This window comes from Trachypithecus francoisi, unplaced genomic scaffold (assembly GCF_009764315.1).
Source record: "Trachypithecus francoisi isolate TF-2019V2 unplaced genomic scaffold, Tfra_2.0 Contig01554, whole genome shotgun sequence".
In the NCBI taxonomy this organism is placed as follows: domain Eukaryota; kingdom Metazoa; phylum Chordata; class Mammalia; order Primates; family Cercopithecidae; genus Trachypithecus; species Trachypithecus francoisi.
The window spans coordinates 1,396,356-1,420,203 of NW_022681439.1; the positions used below are offsets into that span (position 1 = coordinate 1,396,356).

At 43.2% G+C, this 23,848-nt stretch overlaps 1 pseudogene; it reads left to right on the top strand.

Annotated features, from left to right (window-relative positions):
• The first annotated feature begins 23,161 nt into the window (after window positions 1-23,161).
• On the top strand, window positions 23,162-23,600 carry LOC117062760 (annotated as a pseudogene).
• The last annotated feature ends 248 nt before the right edge of the window (window positions 23,601-23,848 follow it).

Below are 23,848 nucleotides of genomic sequence, written 5' to 3' on the forward strand. Positions count from 1 at the left end.
ACAAAAAAAAAGATGATGTGTCTTCTGTGGCATTCACAGTGAGCTCTTACCATCTGCCACCATCTTTCACACCATTTAAATCTTCTTCATGTTTTGATCAAAATATATTCCTCTTCCATTGTAGGTCTTCCAAAGAACAGCTCAGCCCATAAAAGTATAGGCAATGTTTTTTTTATTATTTTTATTTTTAATTTTTTAATTTGTTCTAGATGGAGTCTTGCTCTGTCGCCCAGACTGGAGGGCAGTGGTGCAATCTTGGCTCACTGCAACCTCCGCTTCCCAGGATCAAGCGGCTCTCCTGCCTCAGCCTCCCAAGTAGCTGGGATTACAGGTGCCCACCACCATGCCCGGCTAATTTTTGCATTTTTAGTAGAGACAGGGTTTTCCCATATTGGCCAGGCTGGTCATGAACTCCTGACCTGAGCTCAGGTGATCTGCCCGCCTTGGCCTCCCAAAGTGCTGAGATGACAGGCGTGAGCCACAGCGCCCAGCCTATGAGCAATTTAAAATGTGTAAAAGATGCCAAATTTTGGTGAGGCAGAGGGAGATGAATGGCTCAGGCTGGCCTCTATGGTGGAGAAATCTCAAAGTAAGATTAATTGTTCCTAAGCTGGATGAAGAGGGCTCTGCTTGCCTGTGCATCTGTAATTGTTCATGCCCCTTCAGTATTAGCAAACAACAAACTCTAGTTATTGTAGTCAGAAAGGGAACTTACTGGTAGAATATGGAGTCGCTCAGACAATTAACTGGGAGGACAGAGAAGCAGACAAATACCAAGAAAAGCTGGCTGTCCGGCACAGGGCAGGGCACTACACAGTGGATACAGGCTGTGTATCCTGGGTGGCTGCCACCACTACTGCTGCATGGGTGCCACTGGACCCTCAGTGCTGCCGGTGGTGCCACTAGGATGGGTTCTAAATTGTCTCTGCTCCTAGGACTCCCTGCTCCAGACTCAAAAGTTCTAGGCAAGAGTGATTCCTGGCCATATTCTGGTGGCAACCCCATATCCTATAAGCTTCCTATGAAGGCTCACACAAAGGTGGAACTTGAGAAGGGAGTTCAGATGCTGAGCAAAAGTATGACGAGTGCTTGTTTCTCTTTTAACAACTTGCCCAAGAATACACTTTATTGATTACCCTCCATGAGTGGGGGATAGCGGGATAGACTTACTCTCCCAAGGCAGGGAGCCAAGCTCCTGGGCTTGATCCCTGAGAGACTAATGAGGCAGATTCTTACACTCCTTCTTGGAAGGGAACAGAGGAAGTAAAAACTCACTATGAAAAAAAGGTTGAGGTCTCGTAGGCTGTAAACCCAACTGTATTAGTCTGTCCTCATGCTGAAAATAAAGACATACTTGAGACTGCGTCATTTATAAAGAAAAAGAGGTTTAATGGACTTACAGTTCCACGTGGCTGGGGAGGCCTCACAATCACGGTGGAAGGTGGAGGAGGGGCAAAGTCCGTCTTAGACGGCAGCAGGCGAGAGAGCTTGTGTAGGGAAACTCCCATTTATAAAAACCGTCAGATCTTATGAGACTTACTCACTACCACGAGAACAGTATGGAGGAAACTGCCCCCCATGATTCAGTTATCTCCATCTGGCCCCTCCCTTGACACGTGGGGATTATTATAATTCAAGGTGAGATTTGGGTGGGAACACAGAGCCAAACCATATCACCAACTCTGCCATTTAATTCCTTAGACCAGTCCTTTAATATCTCTGGGCCTCCATGTTCTTACCTGTGAAATGAGGAGAATTAAATGAGGCAATGCATTTACCGTTCCTAATAGGGAGCCCACACACACTAAGTGTTCCATCAGTGCACCACTATTATTATTGTTGTGATTCTGATTGCCTGAGCCCATTTCTCTGGGCCATGGTCCTGTCAACCTCTCCCTCTCCTCACAATGGTCTGTCTGCCTTGAGCTTCCAGGTGGAGGGTCAGGCTTAGGGCCTGATTTGTCCTCCCTGGAGGACCTTCAGAATGTTGACTCCTTTGTGGAGAAAAGGGACGATGTGAAGGGACAGAGTGTCATTCAGTGAACAAGTTTAAATAGAATCTTTCCATGAGAACTTTGGGATAATTTGAGGCTTGTGGTCAGAAAATGGTCAGTTATCAAATGGAGGAGTCAAGGCATTTTCTCTCTTCTCCCTCTTTTGAAACTCATCCGAAACATCAAAAAATAGACACAAAAACTCCATCTTAAATTTAAAAAAGAGAAAAAGGAGAAAACTCACACAATCTGAAGCCCGCCTAGACGAAGTAGAAGTCATATGCTTGTGCGATTAGTAACATTACTAATTATTAACACAATGATATCCATATAATAAAATATTAATCTTATGTTAATACCAATATTAATTTTTTTCAAAACCAATTTATTGAGGTGTGATCAACATACAAAAGTATATATGTAATGTATGTAAAGTTGCAGATTTTTTTTTTTTAAAGAAAGTGCCAGATACAAGACAAAGTTATAGCTGCGAAAAACAGCCAATTCCAATTCTAGAGTCTTCCTAAATCAGCTGGCCCAAGGAGTGTCTCATTGTATTAAAAAAATTGTCTTTTGGCATACCTAAGACTCAAGGTGGGAAATTGTTCGTAAAATGTACTGGAATCATCCTTCTCCAGATTATCCAAACTGCACCTTCTTCTTAATTTCAGATTTTCAAGGACTTGTTAGGTTCCACGAACTTTTTAACCCACACAAGGAAGCTGCTTCTCTCTTTACAAGGATCAGAAAGGTAATAGAATAGAGTTGGAGGTGGTAATTCACTGCAGCAGGGGGCTTCCTGTGTGGATGTGTTTGGTGCAGAATGAGTTTACGTGAGGAAATTAATGTCTCACACCAAGGCAGATGTCCCCAAAGCCATGGAGATGCAATAAGCAGTCCTCTGGCTGCCTTGACTTGACTTCTTCCAGGGCAACAGAAGAGCATCTGGGGCTATCAGGGTACTGGTTTACTAGCTTTCTTTTGCTATTGGGAATACTACATCAGTTGCCCAATTAACCTGATAGAACAACTAACACATTAACTTTGTTGTTCTTAGAGGATTCCTATGGGATGCATTCTTGGCCAAGGCCACCTCACAAGGGGAATGGCTGTTGGTTCTTTTAGCAGATTGATGGGGTGGGTATGCACACTGTCAAAGACTGCTGCAGTTTAATAAGGCTCTCAAGAGTGTTTCTGACACTCGTCTAACCAGAAGACTGTCCCTCAATATGGCCATGGGACAGGGGAGTGAAGTGGTAAAGATGGAGGGATCTGCCTCACACTCACACTAGTGGACTCAGTGTCTGCCTTTTCCTTGATGGTTGGCCCCATGAGTTCAAAGTCCATGACTATCTCAGTAGCAATATACCACACAATCTCACAAGAAGGGTTATGTGTTGAATTTTATCCCCCAAAATTTATACATTGAAGTCCTAACCTGGGCTGGGCATAGTGGCTCATTCCTGTAGTCCCAGAGCTTTGGGAGGCTGAGGTGGGTGGATCACTTGAGCCTATGAGTTTGAGACCAGCCTGGGCAACATGGTGAAACCCTGTCTCTAGAAAAAACACAAAGATTAGCTGGGTGCGGTGGTGCATGCCTGTGATCCCAGTTATTTCGTAGGCTGAGGTGGGAGGCTCGCTTGAGCCCAGGAGGTGGAGGTTGCAGTGAGCTGATATTATGCCACTGCACTCCAGCCTGGGTGACAGGGAGAGACCCCACCTCAAAAAGAAAAGTCCTAACCCCTGTGAGTGTGACTTTATTTTGAAAGAGGATCGCTGCAGATAGAATTAGTTAAGATGAGGTCATACTAGAGTAGGGTGGACCCCTAGCATATTGTGTCCTTATGAATAGGGGAAATTTGGACACACCCACAGACAGGGAGAAAAGCACTGTCTGAAGATTGGAGGTATGCTGCCAGAAGCCAAGAAACTAGTAGAAACAAGTAGAGAGGCCCAGAACAGGTCTTTCCCTACCACCTTCAGAGGGAGCATGGCTCTGCCAACACCTTGATCTAGGACTTCTAGCCTTCCGAACTCCGAGACAATATAGTTCTGTTGTGTAGGTCACCTGGTGTGTGGTACCTCGTTATGGCAGCCCTAGCAAACCAGTGCAAAGGGCTTGGCACAGGGAATGATGAACAATTGTTTCAGTGAAAATCTAAGGAATTGTCTTGTCCCTTACTAAGCTGTGAGATCTCAATGGATGAATTTTGCTCACAGTATGAGATGGAAGAAATGTCTCACTTATTTCTTTAGGTCAAATTTATTCTGCTCCCTGTGCAACTGGTTGGACAGGAAGTTTAATGTTATGATGTTTCCGCCTCTGCCCCCGCATCCCTGGGTTTAGGGAAGGTCCCTGGAGCCTCACACCATCTAAAACCTTTGGAGAGGGATTCTTCAGAGAGGCACCTGGAGAACCAAGCCTGCATCCAGCTGGGTTTCTCATTGAGGCTGGCATCCTTGGCCTCTCCAAGAGCACCTCAGAGGCATGCTTCTGTGAGGTCTGGCCATCCCTTGTGGTAGAGCAAGGTTTAGCTGATTCTTGCAACTCTTGGGACATCCCCCACTGAAAAATCCTGTTCATCTTTTAAGCGTGAGGAATAAAATCTTTCTCCTCTGTTCCTACAGCATTTCCCCTTCTTTTCTCTCCAGGGTACTCACCTCTCTTTTCACCCTCTCCAGAGACATCTCTAACTTAGGCTTTGCAAAATCAAAACCAGAAAACCCTGCCCTTTATCTTGGCAACACAAACCCTTCTGAGGCTAAGAATGCAATAGTTGGATACCGTCTTCCCTGGGGAAGGCAAAATTCAGCGTGAATGAAACACAAATTAACATCGGTGGTATATGGTGTTATTGTTCCCAATTATTCGCTCCCTCTTTCTTCAAGTTGGATACCGTCTTCCCTGGGGAAGGCAAAATTCAGCGTGAATGAAACACAAATTAACATCGGTGGTATATGGTGTTATTGTTCCCAATTATTCGCTCCCTCTTTCTTCAAGCATTAGACACCCCCGCTCCCACATTGCTACGTGACTTGCTGCGCTCTCCTGTGGGAGAAATATCTATTCCCTGCCCCAAATGACGTTGGACTTAGCCCTGCGACTTGCTTTGTTGATGGGATATGAGCAGATACAATGGGATGTCCTGTTTGAGCAGAAGCTTTAAAAGCCACCATGTTTCTGCCAGTTCCTCTGACTCTTTTTCCTCTGCCGTGAGAATAGTATGACCAAATAGAGCCTGCTCCTTCAGCCTGGATTCCAGAAGGAAGAGAACTTATGGAACAGACCCACAGCCAACTTGCTGTTGGGTAGATCCGCCCTCTGGAGCCAGTCCACAGCAGGCATGTAACACACATGAGAAACAAATCTTTGTTATTGTAAGCTACTGAGAGCTGGGGTCTAGCGTGGTTTGTAATCACAGTAATAATCTAGTAAACGCTTACTAGTAAAATGTCTAAATAATTATCTTTCCACTTAGAAAGGTCATTTCTCTTCTCTGAAGCTCATTTTTATTGCATGTGAAGTTGGCTTGGTTGGGCCGCGTGATACCTTAAATCCTTTCCAGTTTGAATCTTCTAGGATTCTAAATCCATGTGCCCAGCTTCCTGCCTTATCCTGGATCCACAGTGTACACCTGTGAAGCCATCTGCAAATCGCCTGCCCTTTCCTCCCACTTACAACCTTTTATTCTAACCCAAATATCTATGATAAAACAGGGAACCAATCACAGAGCAGAAAGAACAGTGGCTTAGGACACCTGCAGACTGAGTTCTAATTCTAGAAGCCAATTACTACCTGTTTGACCACTGGCAACCTTACCTCATCTCCCTGAGCTGCTGTTTTCTTATTTGTTAAACAGGGATGCTAGGATTGTAAGGATGAGATAAGCTAATTCAAGTTTCGAATGCGGGACTTGTCACATACTATGTATTTAACAAAAGTTAATTGCCTTCTTCCTTCCAAATGTATTTTTTTAATTTTTTTTTTTGAAACTTTTATTTTAAGCTCAGGGGTACATGTGCAGGTTTGTTATATAGGTAAACTAATGTCATGGGGGTTTATTGTACAGATTATTTCATCACCCAGGTACTAAGCCTAGCACCCAATAGCTATTTTTTCTGACTGACTCCCTCCTCCCACCCTCCACCCTCAAGGAGGCCCCAGTGTGTGTTGTTTCTCTCTTTGTGTCCATGTGTTCTCATCATTTAGTTCCTGCTTATGAGTGAGAACACGCAGTCTTTGGTTTTCTGTTCCTGCATTAGTTGCTAAGCATAATGGCATCCGGCTCCATCCATGTTCCCACAAAGGACACAATCTTGTTCTTTCTTACGGCTGCATAGTATTCCATGCTGTATATGTACCACATTTTCTTCATCCAGTCTATCACTGATGGGCAGTTAGATTGATTCCATGTCTTTGTTATTGTGAGTTGTGCTGCAGTGAACATCTGCATGTCTGTATGTTCATGGTAGAAAGTTTTATAATCCTTTGGGTACATACCAGTAATGGGATTGCTAGGTCAAATGGTAGTTCTGTTTTTTGTTCTTTGAGGAATCGCCATATTGCTTTCCACAACGGGTGAACTAATTTACACTCCCACCAACAGTGTATAAGCATTTTCTTTTCTCTGCAACCTCGCCAGCATCTGCCATATTTTGATTTTTTCATGATAGCCATTCTGACTAGTGTGAGATTTTTTTTCATGTGCTTGTTGGCCACATGTATGTCTTCTGAAAAGTGTCTCTTCATGTCCTTCTAAATGTCTTTAAGAGTTTCTGTATCCAAGAGGATTTGCAACTTAATGGGAACCAGTATCTTAAGATAAAAGGAAAAAATTAAAACTCCCTTTCTGGTATCAGTGGGAGATGAGGAGGAGAATGGCAGGAATTCCTGAGTCCTGTAAATTAAAACCATGGAGAGTTGCCCTCTGTCTTGTTTGGAGGGCTGTTTGGTCTTGTGTAGCGGTGCTTGGGAGCAGGGATTAGGCTTCTGAGAAAACTTCAACTTACTGACTTTTCTAATTATCCCCTAGATTCAGACTTTCATTTCTAACAAAAGGCTACTATCCTGGTTGCCACACTGCTTTGCTCCACCCAGCTTACCTCTCACTTTGCTTCAAAGAGATGGAGTGTTTTCTTTGTCCATCAAAGCCATGTCCAGATTCTGGGGCTTTCATATCTTTTTCAGAGCTCAAGCAACATTAGTACATCAATTGTTGCTCTCTAGGCCATAGAGACATGTAACTGGAATCTTGAAATGCAACTTCTAGGTTCTGAGAAGGATCCTCTAATGACAATGCCAGCTCTAATGGCTAAAGCCGAAGTGGACTGACCCCTGAATATTTGGACCAGAAAAGGAAAGAAGTGATGAAGGATGTTCCGTGGTACTTCACCAGTTTCAACTTTGTTGCAGAGGCGGTGAAGGACTCTGTGAAGATAGAACATTTGAAGTAAGCCCTAATGACATGAAGAAGCATCTGTGTGAATGTCCAGGGGGAGACTAATCCAGACAGAAGGAAATAACAAAGTCCCTGAGCTGGGCACAGTTTGGTGTGTCTGAGGGATGGAAAGTGGACCAGAGAGGCTCTAGGGTAGAGAATAAGCGGTGCCTGCTAGGAGGTTTGGGTGGAGAGGCGAGAGCAGCGGTGAGATCATCGGAGTGCCATGGGAAAACGGGAAGCCACTGAAGGTCATTTAGCAGCCAGTCATGGGGTCTCGGAGTAATCTCTGAGAAATCCAGCTGCTGTCATAAATGAGAATAAACAGGGCCTAGGGGAGCAGGAGCTCAAGTGAGTCTTGTTCCAGACGAGAGATGATGGCAGACTGGACCAGGATTTTCACAGTGGACGTGGTGAGCAGTGACCTGACTCAGAGTGTAGTTCAGAGGAGAACCAAAGAATGGGCTGATAGGGTGGGTAAAAGATGTACAAGAAAGGATCAATGTCTGACTTCTAGATTTTTACATTTAGGCAGCTGGCAGATAGAAATGCCATTGACTGAAACGGAAAAGAGTGAGGCAGGAAAAAATTTGGCATGGGGACATCAAAAATTTTGGTTGGGACACATTATACTTGAGCTATATATGAGTCTAGACTAGAGGTAGTCAAACTTTTTCTTTTGGGGTCATAGAGTCCCTGTTATGCACTGTTCTTTGATATTTTCCCTATCTTTTAAAAGTATAAAGACCTTTCTTAGCTCTTGGGCCATACCGAAACGGATGCCAGGCCACAATTGGGCTGTAGTTTGTCAAACACTAATTTGGAGCTCGGTGGAGAAAGCAGGAATTGAAACATGCATTTAGGCACAGAGATCAACCTAAATCCCAGGACTAGTCATGAGCTCATGCAGGGAGAGAGATGAACTAGAGAAGAAGGTATGATCACCTTGAAAACTCAGACAGAGGAAGAGTGAGTTCAGTAAAGAACACCGAAGTTAGAGAAAACTGGGGAGGGGGTGTGGATTATTCAGATTTTATTATGCATGGCAACAAACAGTCCCTGTAGCTCAGTGCCTTCTGAGAAAAAAGATCTATTTCTCACTCAAGTTACATGGTGGCTGCAGTCCAACTGTCAGTCTATTCCACATCTTCCTTCCAGGTCCAGACTGAAAGAGATATGCCCATCAGAACAACCTGCAGGAAAGGCAAAAGAGAGATGGTAGAACCAGGCAAAGACCCTAAAATATTCTCCTGGGATGCGGCATCTGTCACTTGCATTCACTTTCCATGATCAATCTTGTGGGGGAGGGGGTGAGTAATTCTCTCACAGGGATACACCGTGAATCTTTGGAAACAAGAATACAACTATCACAAAAAGTGTGGTGTTCAGGAAGTCCAGAGCACATAATCATTCAAGAAATGGGATGTGGTCAGCTATATCAAATGCCACTTAGAAGTTGAGGAAGATGAGGTCAGAGCAGTGACAACTGGGTCTGGAAATATAGAGGTCTTTTGTTTCATCAATAAGTCATTCTTCTAGGCTAGCCATATTGATGTGTGCTTTCTGTGGTGGATGCCAATAGTAGCAATACTGTTGTCAGCCTTCCTCTGTAAGAACAATTTCACCACTTCTGTACTCCAAAAATGGAGCCCATTCAGGATTGGTGATTGTGGGCCCAATAATCCAATGTATTTAGCAACAAATTTAGAAGGAAACCTGATTTTTTATTTTCTCAGTTGTAATTATGTGCATTCTTAGAGAGGAATCTGTGGCTATACAAACAGCAATTTTTATATATTATATAAATTATAATATACAAATATTATAGCTTCTGACCCAATTAATTTAAAGGGTTTTCCGAAGAGGCATTGAACAGAGAATCTTTGAGGAAGATTCTCTACACACCTTTTTTTTCCTATTAGTCAGATTTTCTGGGCCAAGCCTCACACTTCCCCCGACGTACCTCTTTCTTTGAGAGGACACAAGTTTGCAGAGTCGGGTGTGGGGACCGTGCTGGCGAAGCAGTAGCAATGATGTTGAGCTGAAATGTGGATTCCCTGGGTATTTTTCTCCCCTGTCTGCCTGGGGACAACTGCAGAAGTCATTTTGATATTTGACAAGATACCTGAAAAACCTGAAATTTCTCCATGTGATCTGTATTTATCTGGACATTTTGAAAGAATTGTTCTTTTAAAATATAAATCCTAAATCTTTGATTTTTCTTTTTTAGTTTAGAATATTGAAGTTGGTAAATTGGTTTATAAAATTTTTTTTTATGTTTTGAGACAGGGTCTCACTCTGTTGCCCAGGCTGAGTGTAGTGGTACAATCTTGCCTCACGGCAGCCTCAACTTCCCAGGCTCAAGCAACTCTCCCGCCTCTGTCTACCAAGTAGCTGGGACTACAGGCATGCACAGCCATGCCTGGCTAATTTTTGTATTTTTTGTAGAGACGAATTTTTCACATGTTGCCCAAGCTGGTCTCGAACTCCTGTGCTCAAACAATCCGCCTGCCTTGGCCTCCCAAAGTGCTAAGATTACAGGCATGAGCCACCATACCCAGCTGGTAAAATCTCAAAGGTATTTGGATTCAACTTTTTTTTTTTTTTTTTTTGAGACGGAGTCTCACTCTGTCGCCCGGGCTGGAGTGCAGTGGCCGGATCTCAGCTCACTGCAAGCTCCGCCTCCCGGGTTCCCGCCATTCTCCTGCCTCAGCCTCCGGAGTAGCTGGGACTACAGGCGCCCGCCACCTCGCCCCGCTAGTTCTTTGTATTTTTTAGTGGAGATGGGGTTTCACCGCATTGGCTGGGATGGTCTCCATCTCCTGACCTCGTGATTCTCCCGTCTCGGCCTCCCAAAGTGCTGGGATTACAGGCTTGAGCCACCGCGCCCGGCCTAACTTTTTTTTTTTTTTTTTTAATGAGAATCTCTACAACCCTGATAAGCTCTGCCTCCCTCTGCATGTATCTGGAGAGCAGGGTGCTCATTGTCTCACTACTCAAGGGACAAAACCAACCTTCAACTGATGGGGCTCTCTAATTTTGAGGGAGGCCTTTTCACATGTTTAATTAAAACTTGCCTTCTTGTAACTTCCACTAGTAATCCACGCTGGGGATAATACAGATGTGGCATAATAAGAAATACATCTAGTCTTTGTCCCCGGTTCCTAGCACAGAACTTCTAAAAACAAAACAAAAACCCTGGGAACTTCTTCCTGAGTGATAGGAGTGTCTTTTGTTATTTTTAATGAGAACCCCTTTCTATCACACCTGAGTTCAGGCTAATGAGATGAACCCCCAGAGTGGGACTCCCAGATAGCTTCAGGATGGGGGCTGGTCAAACATAACGCCATTATTTGAGGGTTAGAAATTTCAGCTCTTGTCCCCGACCTATGGGGAAGAAAGAGGCAGTGGAGATTGAATTCAATCACCAATGGGCAATGAGTTCCTCCATCAAGTCTATGTAATGAAACCTTCGTAAAATCTAAATGGGAGCTTCTGTGTTGGTGAACACATCCACATGCCAGGAGGGAGGCATACCTCAACTCCAAAGAGGCAGAGGCTCTTGTGCTCAGGGCATTTTTGGACCTCATCTTATGTACCTCTTCATCTGGCTGTTCATTCCCATCCTTTATAATTAACTATAGTTCCAACTATGGCATTTTCCTGAGTTCTGAGTTGTTCTAGCAAATTAAGGAAATGTGGCATGGGGCGGGGGGCAGGTGGCGGGTGGCATGCTGCAAACCCTGGAATTTGTAGCAAAGTCAGACAGAAATTCAGGTGACCTGGGAACCCAGTACTTATAACTGATGTCTTAAGGGAGAGCAGTCTGTGGGACTGAGCCCCTTTAACTTGTGGGATCTGAGGCCAACTCCAGGTAGTGTCAGAATTAAATTGAATTGTTGGATACCCAGTTGATGTCCAGAGAATCAGAGATGAGGATAAATCTGTTCTGCCATTTACATGAGAATCTTCTGAATTAGTCTTCTCTCTTAGGTTGGACCTCTATAGTTCTTCAGACTCACATGGGAGGCAACTGACCATCCGCTCATCACTGCCATGAGCATATCAAGAGGTACCACACTAAACCAAGAATTCTGGTAAATGACATTTTCTCCCTCTCCTTACATATCCAGCCATATTGAACATCTTATAGTTTGGATCGCTGGACACCTTCATGGCGGACGCACTCCTTACTCCAGCTCTGGATCTCAACAGTTCCTTCATCCCTCTCAGGTTCTCCCTCACTCATCAGAAGCTCACGTTTGCCAAAGTCCATCTTGAAATGTTATGTTTAAAATTCAGCTCACTTCTCTAGATACAGCCTGATGAGGACACTTCGGGTACCCTAGGCAGTTAATAATTAATAGTCATTAGTTAATAATTTTATGTTCCTTCTAATGGGTATGCTCTCAGTATTTGTCTAACTGTGACTTGGGGTCAAGCAAGGAAGACTGGCTCACAGCAGCTCTGGTCCTCTTCTCTGCTGCTCTAATCAGTTCAGCTCTAGCCCAGTCCTGCACACCCTATTAGCAAACATTAGTCCTACTACAGATAACTGCACCCACCTCCTTGTAAGCCATTTAATGACACTCAATTATAACTCAAACATATCCTCAGAGAGCTCAGCCTTCACTGCAATGAGCATATCAGAAAGTATCATATTCATTCAAGGATTGAAGAAAATGACATTTGTTTCCTCTCTTTACACATCCAATGATATGGAGTATCTTATAGTTTGGATTTCTGGACACTTGCATGGTAGAGACACCCTAAATCCAGCTCTGGCTCTGACCAATTATTTCCCTGTGTTCTGGGTTGCTACATCAATGGTATCTGTTTAAAACAATCCTATCACGGTGCGGCTCTTACAAGAGTGTGCTTAACTTAAAAACAGATTTTTCCCCCCACATGAACTCCCAAGCCAGTCTTCCTCATTCTGTATTTACGTGGTTGACTTTTGTGAGCCTAAATACAGAATTTTTCATTTAGCCTAGCTGCCCTTGACTCTAAGAGTCAACGGACCATTTTAATTTGTTAAAAGCATTTTGAATTTTTATCCAAATATGTAAGTATAGGATAGTCTAGGCACTATTGCATTATATGACTGACAAAGACTTGGAGGTGGGACTTTATTTTTCTTTTTTTTTTTTTTTTTTTTGCATTTGTTTTTTTGAGACAGAGTCTCACTCTGTCACCCAGGCTGGAGTGCAATGGTGCAATTTCGGCTCACTGCAACCTCCACCTCCCGGCTTCAAGCGATTCTCTTGCCTCAGTCTCCCGACTAGCTGGGACTATAGGCACCCACCACCATGCCCGGCTAATTTTTCATATTTTTAGTAGAGATGGGGTTTCACCATGTTGACCAGACTGGTCTCTAACTCATGACCTCAAATGAACCACCCACCTCGGCCTCCCAAAGCCCTGAGATTACAGGCATGAGCCACCACACCCAGCCAGGAGGTGGATTAATCACTGTCCCACATTAGGGAAATGTCTGTGCAATCTAAACAGTAGTCACTAGCCACTTAAAGATTGTGATCACCTTAAATGTAGCCAGTTCAAATTGAGCTGTGCCGTAAATATACAGTACACATTGGATTTTAAAGATTGAGTGCAAAGAAAAAAGAATGTAAAATATCATATTAGTAACTTTTGAAAAATACCGATGATGTATTGAAATGATAATCTGTTGGGTATATTGAGTTAAATAAAATATATTATTAAAAATAATTGGGCCGGGAACGGTGGCTTAAGCCTGTAATCCCAGCACTTTGGGAGGCTGAGACGGGCAGATCACGAGGTCAGGAGTTTGAGACCATCCTGGCTAACCCGGTGAAACCCCGTCTCTACTAAAAAATACAAAGAACTAGCCGGGCGAGGTGGCGGGCACCTGTAGTCCCAGCTACTCAGGAGGCTGAGGCAGGAGAATGGCGTAAACCCGGGAGGCAGAGCTTGCAGTGAGCTGAGATCCGGCCACTGCACTCCAGCCTGGGTGACAGAGCGAGACTCCGTCTCAAAAAAAAAAAAAAATTTTTACTTCTTCTTTTTACTTATTAAAATGTAACTAGTAGAAAATTTAAAATCATACCTGCAGCTCACATTTCTGGTTCACGTAATGTTTCTATTGGACAGAATTTCTCTAGAAGTTGAAGTGAGCCCTACCTTCCCTCTATTGTAATTGGATAATTAGAGCAAGCTCGCATTGGGCCAGAGACTGGAAATTTTGACAAGGCCCAGGGTATTGGTATGCGGATGAAGGTGGGAGGGGAAGGTAGTCTTGGGCAGCCAGAGAGCAGCGTGATGCCAAATGTGTAGGAGGCTTGAAAAAAGGGCAGAAGACAGGAGAAAATGTCTAGCAAGGCAGAGAGAGAACACTGGAATTGAAGAGTTTTCTATAATTCCCATGTCATATGTTATCCTGCTGATGCCTGGGTGGAATGTGAGTTTTTCCATAAGGCTCACACCACAGCTTACTCCCAAATCTTCTCCATTAGGAAAAGCTAGCCTGGTACCTCATTAACTAAGCCTGCCCATCCTTCACCAGCAGAGGCAGAAAAGAGGGATGGAGATGTATGCCCTGTGCTCCTTTCAGTTCTACTCCACTGAGACCGTATTCTTCTTTCAGCATCAATAAAATACTTACCACAAAGTCCTTTGCTGTAGTACTGCCAATTCCACAATCTCTGGTCCTCAAATATCATTTATTATGCAAATGCAAAAGTAACATTTTTTTCAAGATTCTTTTTCTGCCTTAACAGTATCTTTGGTTTTGATTTTGGAGGAGACCTTTTCACTGGGAGGCAGCTGGAGTCAGCCCCAGGCAGAGTCAACATTTAGCATTTGTGTGATGAATGCACGTCTCAGCATGCCGTCTCTCTTACAAACAAAGACAGCAAAAAACGTAGCTAACTACTGGGAATGGTGGCTTACATCTGCAATCCCAGCACTTTGGGAGGCCGAGGGAGGAGGATCACTTGAGGCCAGGAGTATGTGACTAGCCTGGGCAGCATAGCAAGACCCTATCTCTTCAAAAAATATAAATAGAAGGGTTTTACACTGGGAGCCTGAGAATAAAGGTGGCTCTCAGACATTCTTTGTTTATTAGTTGGGTGTGGTGGTACATGGCTGTAGTCCTAGCTACTTGGGATGCTGAGGAGTGGGGATGGCTTGATCCCAGAAGGTCGAGGCTACGGTGAGCTACAGTTGCACCACTGCACCCCAGCCTGGGTGACAGAGCAAGATTCTATTTCTAAAACAAAACGGAGCAAAACAAAACACAAAGCTACCCACTAGTATCCGTAACTCTGTATTGCATTTTTTTTTTTTTTTTACTACACACCAAGAAGAAGATATGTATTGCATTTTCAATGTATGAAAGCAACCACGTAGGCATTCACACCAAATGGCATGTTAATTCCCATGCAAACAGGAGATGTTAGTCCCTTTCAAGATGGCAGCCATGAGCACGGCAGAGGTGTTACACTGGCAGCCTAAGGGTAAAGGTGGCTCTCAGACATAGTTTGTCTGGCTCTTGCAATGTTTTAAGAAATTAAGCCAACCTTGGAAAATCAGAACATCTCACATAAACCTTCAGAGTTTGAGCTTCCCTTGAAATCTCGCAAGATAACCCTGGGTCTGTGTTCCCTAGGGAAACAGGCTGATGTGGAGTAACAATAGCCCTATTATCCTGGACCTACCATCTTTGCTGCCAGATCCCTTGGCATGTGCACAGATGCCACTAAATTCACATATTGAAGTTGTCTAGCCAGTTCATGAGTCATCTGTTTCCACTACCCCTTGATCTTCCTGATTGGAAAGCCAGGATAGAATATATCCTCAAAAATGTGGCACAACACAGGTTTTTTCATGATGGTTTTATTGCCAGGGAGGTAAAACAGCCAGGTGAAGGTGAAGATTCTAGAAGGGAATATTCATTAGGGTCCTGGATGCTGCATCCAGCTGGATATGTTTCCAAGAGGAGGACAAAGCATGGAGTTGGGTAAGGAGAAATCTCACTCATATTTCAAGTTCAATGTCATTCCCTTCTGCTGCCTACCCAGTAGAGCTATGAACAAGGAAAGCTAGTTAGTGACTCGCCCAAAGCCATGCAATTATCTCAGCTTACTTACAATAGTAGACTTAACCATTTACAAGGATGTATTTTCCCAACTACTACTAACAACAACAACAACAACAACAAAAAGACCGGTAGTGGCAGCCCAAGGTCTGTGTAAGAGCAAATGGGTTGCACAAAGGCTCGCTGGCCTACCAGGTAGATGAAGGGGCCTGTGGGTCTCAGAGTGATAAAGGGAAATCAGATCATGTGTTCATACATTCCCAGGCCCAAAGAGCAGCTTAGTATTGCGCCATACATATTGCAGCCTGGGGCAGGAGACTGAGAAAAGTCTTCCTCACTTAAGAAGTCATCTCCTATGGCATCCCATATTCTTGGCTTTTATTTTAAAGTAACTAAAATTTTAAAAAATAGTAGAAAAGGGACAGTAACCCAAACATGACAGCAAATTTTTTTTAAAAAGCAAATTGGATACAAAGATTGCTTAAGAATAGACCTAATGGCCAGGAACGGTGGCTCGCCCCTGTAATCCCAGCACTTTGGGAGGCCAAGGCAGGTGGATCGCTTGAGTCCAGGAGTTCGAGATCAGCCTGGCCAATATGGTGAAACTCCATCTCTAGAAAAGATACAAAAATTATCTGTGCATAGGTGGTACGTGTCTGTGGTCCTAATTACTCAGGAGGCTGAGGTGGGAGGATCACCTGAGCCCGGGTGGTCAAGGTTGCAGTGAGCCAAAATCATGCCACTGCAGTCCAGCCTGGGTGACAGACAGACCCTGTCTCAAAAAAAAAAAAAAAAAAGAAAAAGAAAAGACCTAAGTTTCCTTCACATTCCTGTGGTAGAATCTAGATAGCTTTTATAAACTTGAGTCCACTCTGGTTGCTGTTTTTGGCCTAGTTTCCTTTTGGACCAAGAAAAGAGTTTTGAAAGTCTCTCAGCTCATGGTGTGTTTTCTCTCCTGAGCAATTTCTAATTCAGGAGGCCAATTTTAGCCACACTGGGCAGTTTCGTGAAGGAGGGTCAGGTCTCACATGTTCTGTAATGACCAGTTTTTATTGAGGGCCAAATTGAACCCTTTTAAATTACCATGCCCCTAGCCAAGATCTGGTTTCCCACTGACAGTAATCATAGTGTGAGCTGGTCATGAAGTCATATGTTTGTTTGCCTTTTTGTTTAGAGTAGGAATGGGACGGAAAGAAGGACCTGTTCAAAGCTGAGAGATTGACTCAAATTTGACTTATATTTTATTACAAATGTGTTCAGTGCTTTTCTCCTGAATTTGAAATCTGATAAGTGCAAATCAGTGAAAAACAAACAAATGAAAATGGCACTGCCTGACTCTTTAAGAGAACTATCCTAGTCCTTTCATTCTCGAAGTTTCTCTTCCCTATTTTCCTTGTCCTGAGTCCAGTCCACAGGGATGGCTCCAAATCCACATCTTTCAGTGCAGCCTTTGGTTCTGAAAGGATGGATTTTTTTTCCTTTTGGGGTACTACACGGGCATTGGTATACCGTAACTCCATGATAACCTGTGCGTTGCTCTGTAAATTTCATGGTGTTATCTTTGAACTTGTGTATTCACAAAGACTCTCTCTTTGACCACACCCTAACCAGGCTCCTCTGAGCCCTCTTCTCTACTAGGCCTCAACTTTGGTCTATAGACTTGAACAAGCACTAACTTAATACTTGACAGTTCAAAGCCTCATCCCTAGGATGACCCCAGTTCCCTTCATGTGACTATCTGAGAAAGCTCAGGGCTGTCAAAAGAATGTACTGTTGGTTGCAGCCATCACCTGAAAGTAGGGCCCCTGTCTCCCAGGCTCTATGGGGGGATGAAAGCCTCACTTCAGTCAGAGTCAGTGGGCAAACCCTGCTGGGTGCACATAAACCAATCCCCTCTCCCACCTTTTGTAATTTTTCACTTCCTTGACTCTATTGAGAAACCCCCTGTCTCCCTCCCCAGTCCTTCATTCTCTTTTTAAAATGCCTGGTCAACTCTGCACAAATAAAAATTGAGGTCACTTCATGCTGGACTCTTTCCCCATTGCAATAGTATACGACTGCTAAAAGCTGTCCTTGCCACTTTCACTAGTGTCCAGCTTTACCTCTGACAGGATATATTGTCTGCCCGACTAAATTCCAAGCTCACTGAGTATATCATGCACCTTTTTGTGTTGGCCATGGCTCTCTGCACATGTAAGGTTCTCAGAAACAATCTCCTCTGCTAGAGGCATGGCACAGCCATTGATTTGGGGCATAGAATCTGCACAAATGGTGATTATCTTTGTTCTTGTAGGATAAGTCAAGGAACTAGGAGATTCATTCAAACTAATTCACACTCATGACAGGTCTAAATCCACAAGCCGGGTATATCACATCCTCCATGAGCTTGTATTTCTGGTCCTATGCTTCCTTAACTGTGCACCTCATACATACACACATTCAACACACACATGCACATACACACATGTAAACAAGTATGTGCACACATACACAGGCACATACACATGCATACACACACATGCACACATATACATACATACACATGTGTACATGTGGACACAAATACACGCACTCACCTACACCACATGTGTATATGCACATGCACACATGTACACACACACGTGTACAGAGATACATGCTGACACATGCACACATACACACATGTACATGGCACACACATGCACATGATACACATATGCACACATGAACATATGCACATACACACAGATATACGTACACAGATACTGTGATTTCCCCTTCTGTTTTGTTTCTACATTTGCTCTCATTCTCATCTCTGGAAATATTCAATATTATAAAAGCTAAACACAGCATGAAAGTTCAAACGCACTGAGGCGATATTTCCCAGGAACGACAATTTTAGGGAGTGGATCATTAAGGTGAAAAAAAATTATTCTGGCCGGGCGCGGTGGCTCAAGCCTGTAATCCCAGCACTTTGGGAGGCCGAGACGGGCGGATCACGAGATCAGGAGATCGAGACCATCCTGGCTAACACGGTGAAACCCCGTCTCTCCAAAAAATAGAAAAAACTAGCCGGGCGAGGTGGCGGGCGCCTGTAGTCCCAGCTACTCCGGAGGCTGAGGCAGGAGAATGGCGTAAACCTGGGAGGCGGAGCTTGCAGTGAGCTGAGATCCGGCCACTGCACTCCAGCCCGGGCGACAGAGCAAGACTCCGTCTCAAAAAAAAAAAAAAAAAAAAAAAATTATTCTTCAGTATTTTAACTAAACAGATGTCTACAATTCAAGAGCACCGAGACTTCACTGCTTTACCTTTTCAGTTAATGTAAATTTTGCAAGCATTTGAGGAGCCAAGAAAGGAGAGATCTTTTGGGAAGGGAAGGTCTATTACGCCATGCTCTTAGAGCATCCTAGGCTGTCTGGTGCATTCTGAACAATGGAGGCAATTGAAGAATTCAAATGAGTAGGTGATTCTTTACGTCTTTACAAGGCATCTCCTGGAAACCGGCAGCACTGGAGTTTCAGTCGGTCCTAAGACTTCCTTCCTCTGGCACAATCTTCCCATCATGATGGGCCCTGGTTCAAGATCTTTACACATGCCCAGGCAACTTTTGAATCTATTCTCAGTGTCTTTAAAAAAAATTTTATTTAAAGAGGAATTTTCACCTTCCCACCACCACCACCTGTATCAGGGTTCTCCAGAGGGACAGAATAGGATAGAGGTATATACATGAAGGGGAGTTTATTAAGGAGCGTTGACTCACACGTTCACAAGGTAAAGTCCCACAACAGGCCATCTGCAAGCTGACGAGCCAGGAAGCCAGTCCGAGTCCCAAAACCTCAAAAGGAGAGAAGCCGATAGTGCAGCCTTCAGTCTGTGGCCAAAGGCCTGAGAGCCCCTAGCAAACCACTGGTATAAATCCAAGAGTCCAAAAGCTAAAGAACTTGGAGTCTGATGTTCGAGGGCAGGAAGCATCCAGCACGGGAGAAAGATGAAGGCTGGAAGACTCAGCAAGTCGGCTCCTTCCATGTTCTTCTGCCTGCTTTATTCCAGCTGTGCTGGCAGCTGATTAGATGGTGCCCACCCAGACTGAGGGTGGGTCTGCCTCTCCCCGTCCACTGACAAATGTTAATCTCCTTTGGCAACACCTCACAGACACACCCAGAAACAATACTTTGCGTCCTTCAATCCGGTCCAGTTGGCACTCGATCTTAACTATCACCCCACCACATCCACACACATCCACACACAAAATCCACTATCACTTCAAAATGCCTTTTATGGACTGAATTTTGCCCCCCCTCCAAATTCATACATTGGCATCCTAACTCGCAGTACTTCAGAATGTGACTGTTTGCTGATAGGGCCTTTATAAAGGTAATTAGTGTAAAGTGAGGTCATATGTGTGGATGAAATCCAAACATGACTGGTATCCTCGAGAAGAGGAGATTGGGACACAGACACACACAGAAGAAAGAATCTGTGAAGACGCAAGAAGACGTGGCCATCTACATGCCAAGGAGAAAGGCTTCAGAGAAAACAACCCTGCAGGCACCTTGGCCTTGGACTTCCAGCCTTCAGAAAGGAGAAAATCAGTTTCTGTTGTTCAAGCCACCTAGACTGTGGTACTTTGGTATAACTGCCCCAGCAAACTGATACAGCTCCTCATCATTTTCTCAACACCTCTGAGAAAAATAGAAATTTTCCAGGTAAAACCTACTCCATGAATGGATATATCCAAAGCCATGAGGCTAAAGAGGGATTGTAAATGATCAGGTTTTAAAATATCTTACACAACACTTTTTCCCCCCATTCTACGTTTGTAAAAATCATTTGAAACAATAAACTAATAAACTTTATTCCTGTGGACTTGCAGTTCTCAATCCCACCTTCATAATGCAATCAACTAGGGCGACTGGAGAAAGATGGATACTGATGTCTGGGCTCCATCTTCAGAGTTTCTGAATGATTGGCCTCTGTTGGGCGCCACTACCCGAACCCAGGTGATTCTCATATGCAGCTATGGGTGAGAAAAATGGCTCTAAACAATCAGTTGATTAGAAAAACCCTGAGGATTTAAAGTTTGCAAAGAGCATCATTCTATCTTTTAAAAGACTTGGATTTCATAAATCATGGTGTATTGCTCTACTGATATGAAATATATTTCTTACTCCAGTGATCTCTCCACCCTGTTCAGTCCCCCCATTGTTAGGGAGTGGGTATTGCATTATGTAGTGAGAACAGATACTGTTTAGCAATTTCATCACCGCTGATCGATGCAAGTTACAAAATCGCAAGGAGAGTTTTAGGGGGCATTTAAATCTCCTTGAGTTTCAGGGAAGCATCTACGCTGAGAAGAAACTGCATTCGGTTAGGGGTGTTCTGTATCCCACGTTACCCTAATTAGCAACTTAGCAACACAAGCCCTGTAGAGAACTGGCCTCATTTGGTGGGGCAGCATTGAGAGCCAGTTCTCCAGAATTTGGCAGCAAGTGAAAGCGCTATGACTGCCAATTAGTTGGAGTTGCCTTCAACCCCTTGCTACTTAGTAGTGGCTTTTTAATTTGTGTTGGGTTTTCATATAAAGATTGATCTGACTCTGTGGATTTCTAATGTCCTTTTATTTGGTAAGTCAATCCCAACCTGGCAGTGTCACATAACACAAAATGCTAATTAAGAAAAAAACAAAAAGTTTTGGCTGAAATTGACTTTCAAAACTCAGCTCTCTAGTTCCAGATGAGAAAGGAAAAAAACAAAAACAAAAACAAAAAGCCGAAACAGAAGAGGATGGTGGAGTGAGATGCAAGACCCTCCCTCCAGGATGTGAAACATCGGAGGAGAGGAGAGGCGTGGCTAGAGGAGGAAGAGAATGTAAGGGCAACAATCTTTATTGCTATCTTTTTTTCTACAATAGCTTTGGGGTTACCTTCTTGGGTCTTTTAGAAAAGCCACGTAAGCAAGAGAATAGTCTGGCTGGTGAAAAAGAAAAGAGATGTTACAACAGTATATTCAAGCTCCATTTTACCTTCCAGGTTGGATGAAATTGCTTAACAGCCTCTTGAATATTCTGATTGGCTATGCGTATGACCTTCCCAGCCAATCAGGTGGAGCCTGTCTGGGGCCACCTCAGAGGACTTGGAAACAGATCCTCTTGATTGGCAAGGTTCCCACCGCCACTATTCCAAGTCACGAGGCATCCTGACTGTAATATCTGGCAGGTGCTAATAAGGAAAGTTCCTGCTAACAACCTCATTGATAACTTGCCTGGAGTGGGACCTTTCTTCCAGCTGTTAGAGCCAAGGTTGTTTCGGCTGTGGCAAACTGGACAGCTTGGGGTTGATGATTTAAGAGGAGTTGTTCCACCTGCCAACGTGACCAAGTCACACAGAAGTCAAAGACCCACAGCCTAATCCTCTAAGGGCTGGGTAGTATTTTAATATGGCTTACATGCTTAGAACTTGAAAAGTCCTGCTCCCAGTGGTTCCATAGTGTCTATTAATGCCAAACTTACTATGTATGTTATATATGTAATACACGTGTGAGATCATTTATGTGTGTATTATATCACACAAATATATTGTATATGTATATATACTCTCCCAGCCACCTGAAGGATAGTATTACAGTATTGTGGAAAAATCAACAATAGTGTCTTTTAATGACAGCCTCATTATATATATATGTATATATTATATATATGCTCAAGATTATATATGTGTATTAGATCACAGTAATATATACATATATATGTATTTGAAAAATCATCAATAGTCTCTGTTAACACCAGCCTTATTACTTGTGTGTCTGTGTGTGTGTGTGTGTGTGTGTGTATATATATATATATATATATACCAACTTGAAAAGTCTTGTTCGCAGTGGGTTCAACAATAGTGTCTAGTAGGGGCGAGGTGGTTAAAAGTGTCATGGTTAGATTTCCTGGCTAACTCTTAATTCACTAGAAAATGCCTGTTAATGTCATCCTTCTTATTTATATATTTACTTTATATTTATATATATACAACTCTGTATATCTGTATCTATCTATCTATCTATCTATCATCTATCTGTCTACCTACCTACTACCTCTGCCTTCTAAAGCATAGCTCAGTGAATGAAACTGAACCTTTGTTTGCTTAGCCAAGACCTTATAGCTTTTTAGGTCAACTCTACTCATCAGCTCTTAGGACCGGAATAAAGACTGTCAAAAGTGGAAGGATAGAACCTAGAAGTTACTTTTTGTCCTAAAATACTGATGAAACTTTCTTTTCTAGTTATTTTCCTCTTCCTTCCAAAATGAGAATGCCACAAAACAAAATATAAAGCTCAACCACAACCACAGGCAGTCGAGCAGCATGGCTGGGTGAGCTGCAGTAACTGGAGGATTTGCTGCATTTGTTTCTCTCCATGGCTTTTGTCGTTTAGCTGCTGGATTGTCTTCTCATTTCTCATTTCTGCATACTCCAAAGTGTGGACTCACACGTGCTTATCTTAAAACAGCATCAAATTCTTGAAGAATCAGTTTTGCCACCAGCCTATGACTTTTTTCCCCCTAAAAAGTTGGGGAAAGAGGAAGTAGGAATCCTTGTATCTCTTTTCATCTCTTGAACACTCAACCCATTGATGACCTTACCCACTCTCATGGTTTTAAATACCATCTCCATGAACACTGATGCAAGATGGCAGCCACTGCAGGCTCAGGAATAAAAGTGCCTTGAAATCTCTGACTGTTGCAAGAACTCAAAGAAGACCAGAAAGGAAGAAGTGATGGCACAGTTAGCTTGGGGTCTAGAAGATAATGAAGATATAATACAAGATGGACAAGGATAATCACTGGACCTCCAAGTACAATTTATAAAAACCGAATATACAACCTTAAAATGGAATGTGAACCGAAATCCCCAGAAACACCCCCAGTTTGTAAGATTTGTAACAAAATCAATATGAATATAATAGTGCTAATAGAATAGTGGGCCCAAGAGCCATGTATCAGTGCTAGCAAAATGGCAGAATTCATATTGCATTAGAATTGTTCTGTAAGAGCTTTGGTGCCTAATGATATCTAAAGAAAATGTGAAACTCTCCCAGCCACCTGAAGGACAATATTACAGAAATTAAAAAGAAAAAAATACAGGTCTTCCCCTTCCCCCGTTTGATTTCATCAGTCTTTATTCTCCACAGTAGTAAGTTTTCTAGCTATGTCTTGTAGATCTCAAACTATAGAGAAGAAAGCTCTCATTCAAAGGCAATTTATCTTAAGACACTGTAAATGATATTCATTTTCATCTATTTGAAATATATAAATTATACTATAACAAAAATTAAAATACATCTATACATGCATACATATATACCATTATAAAATT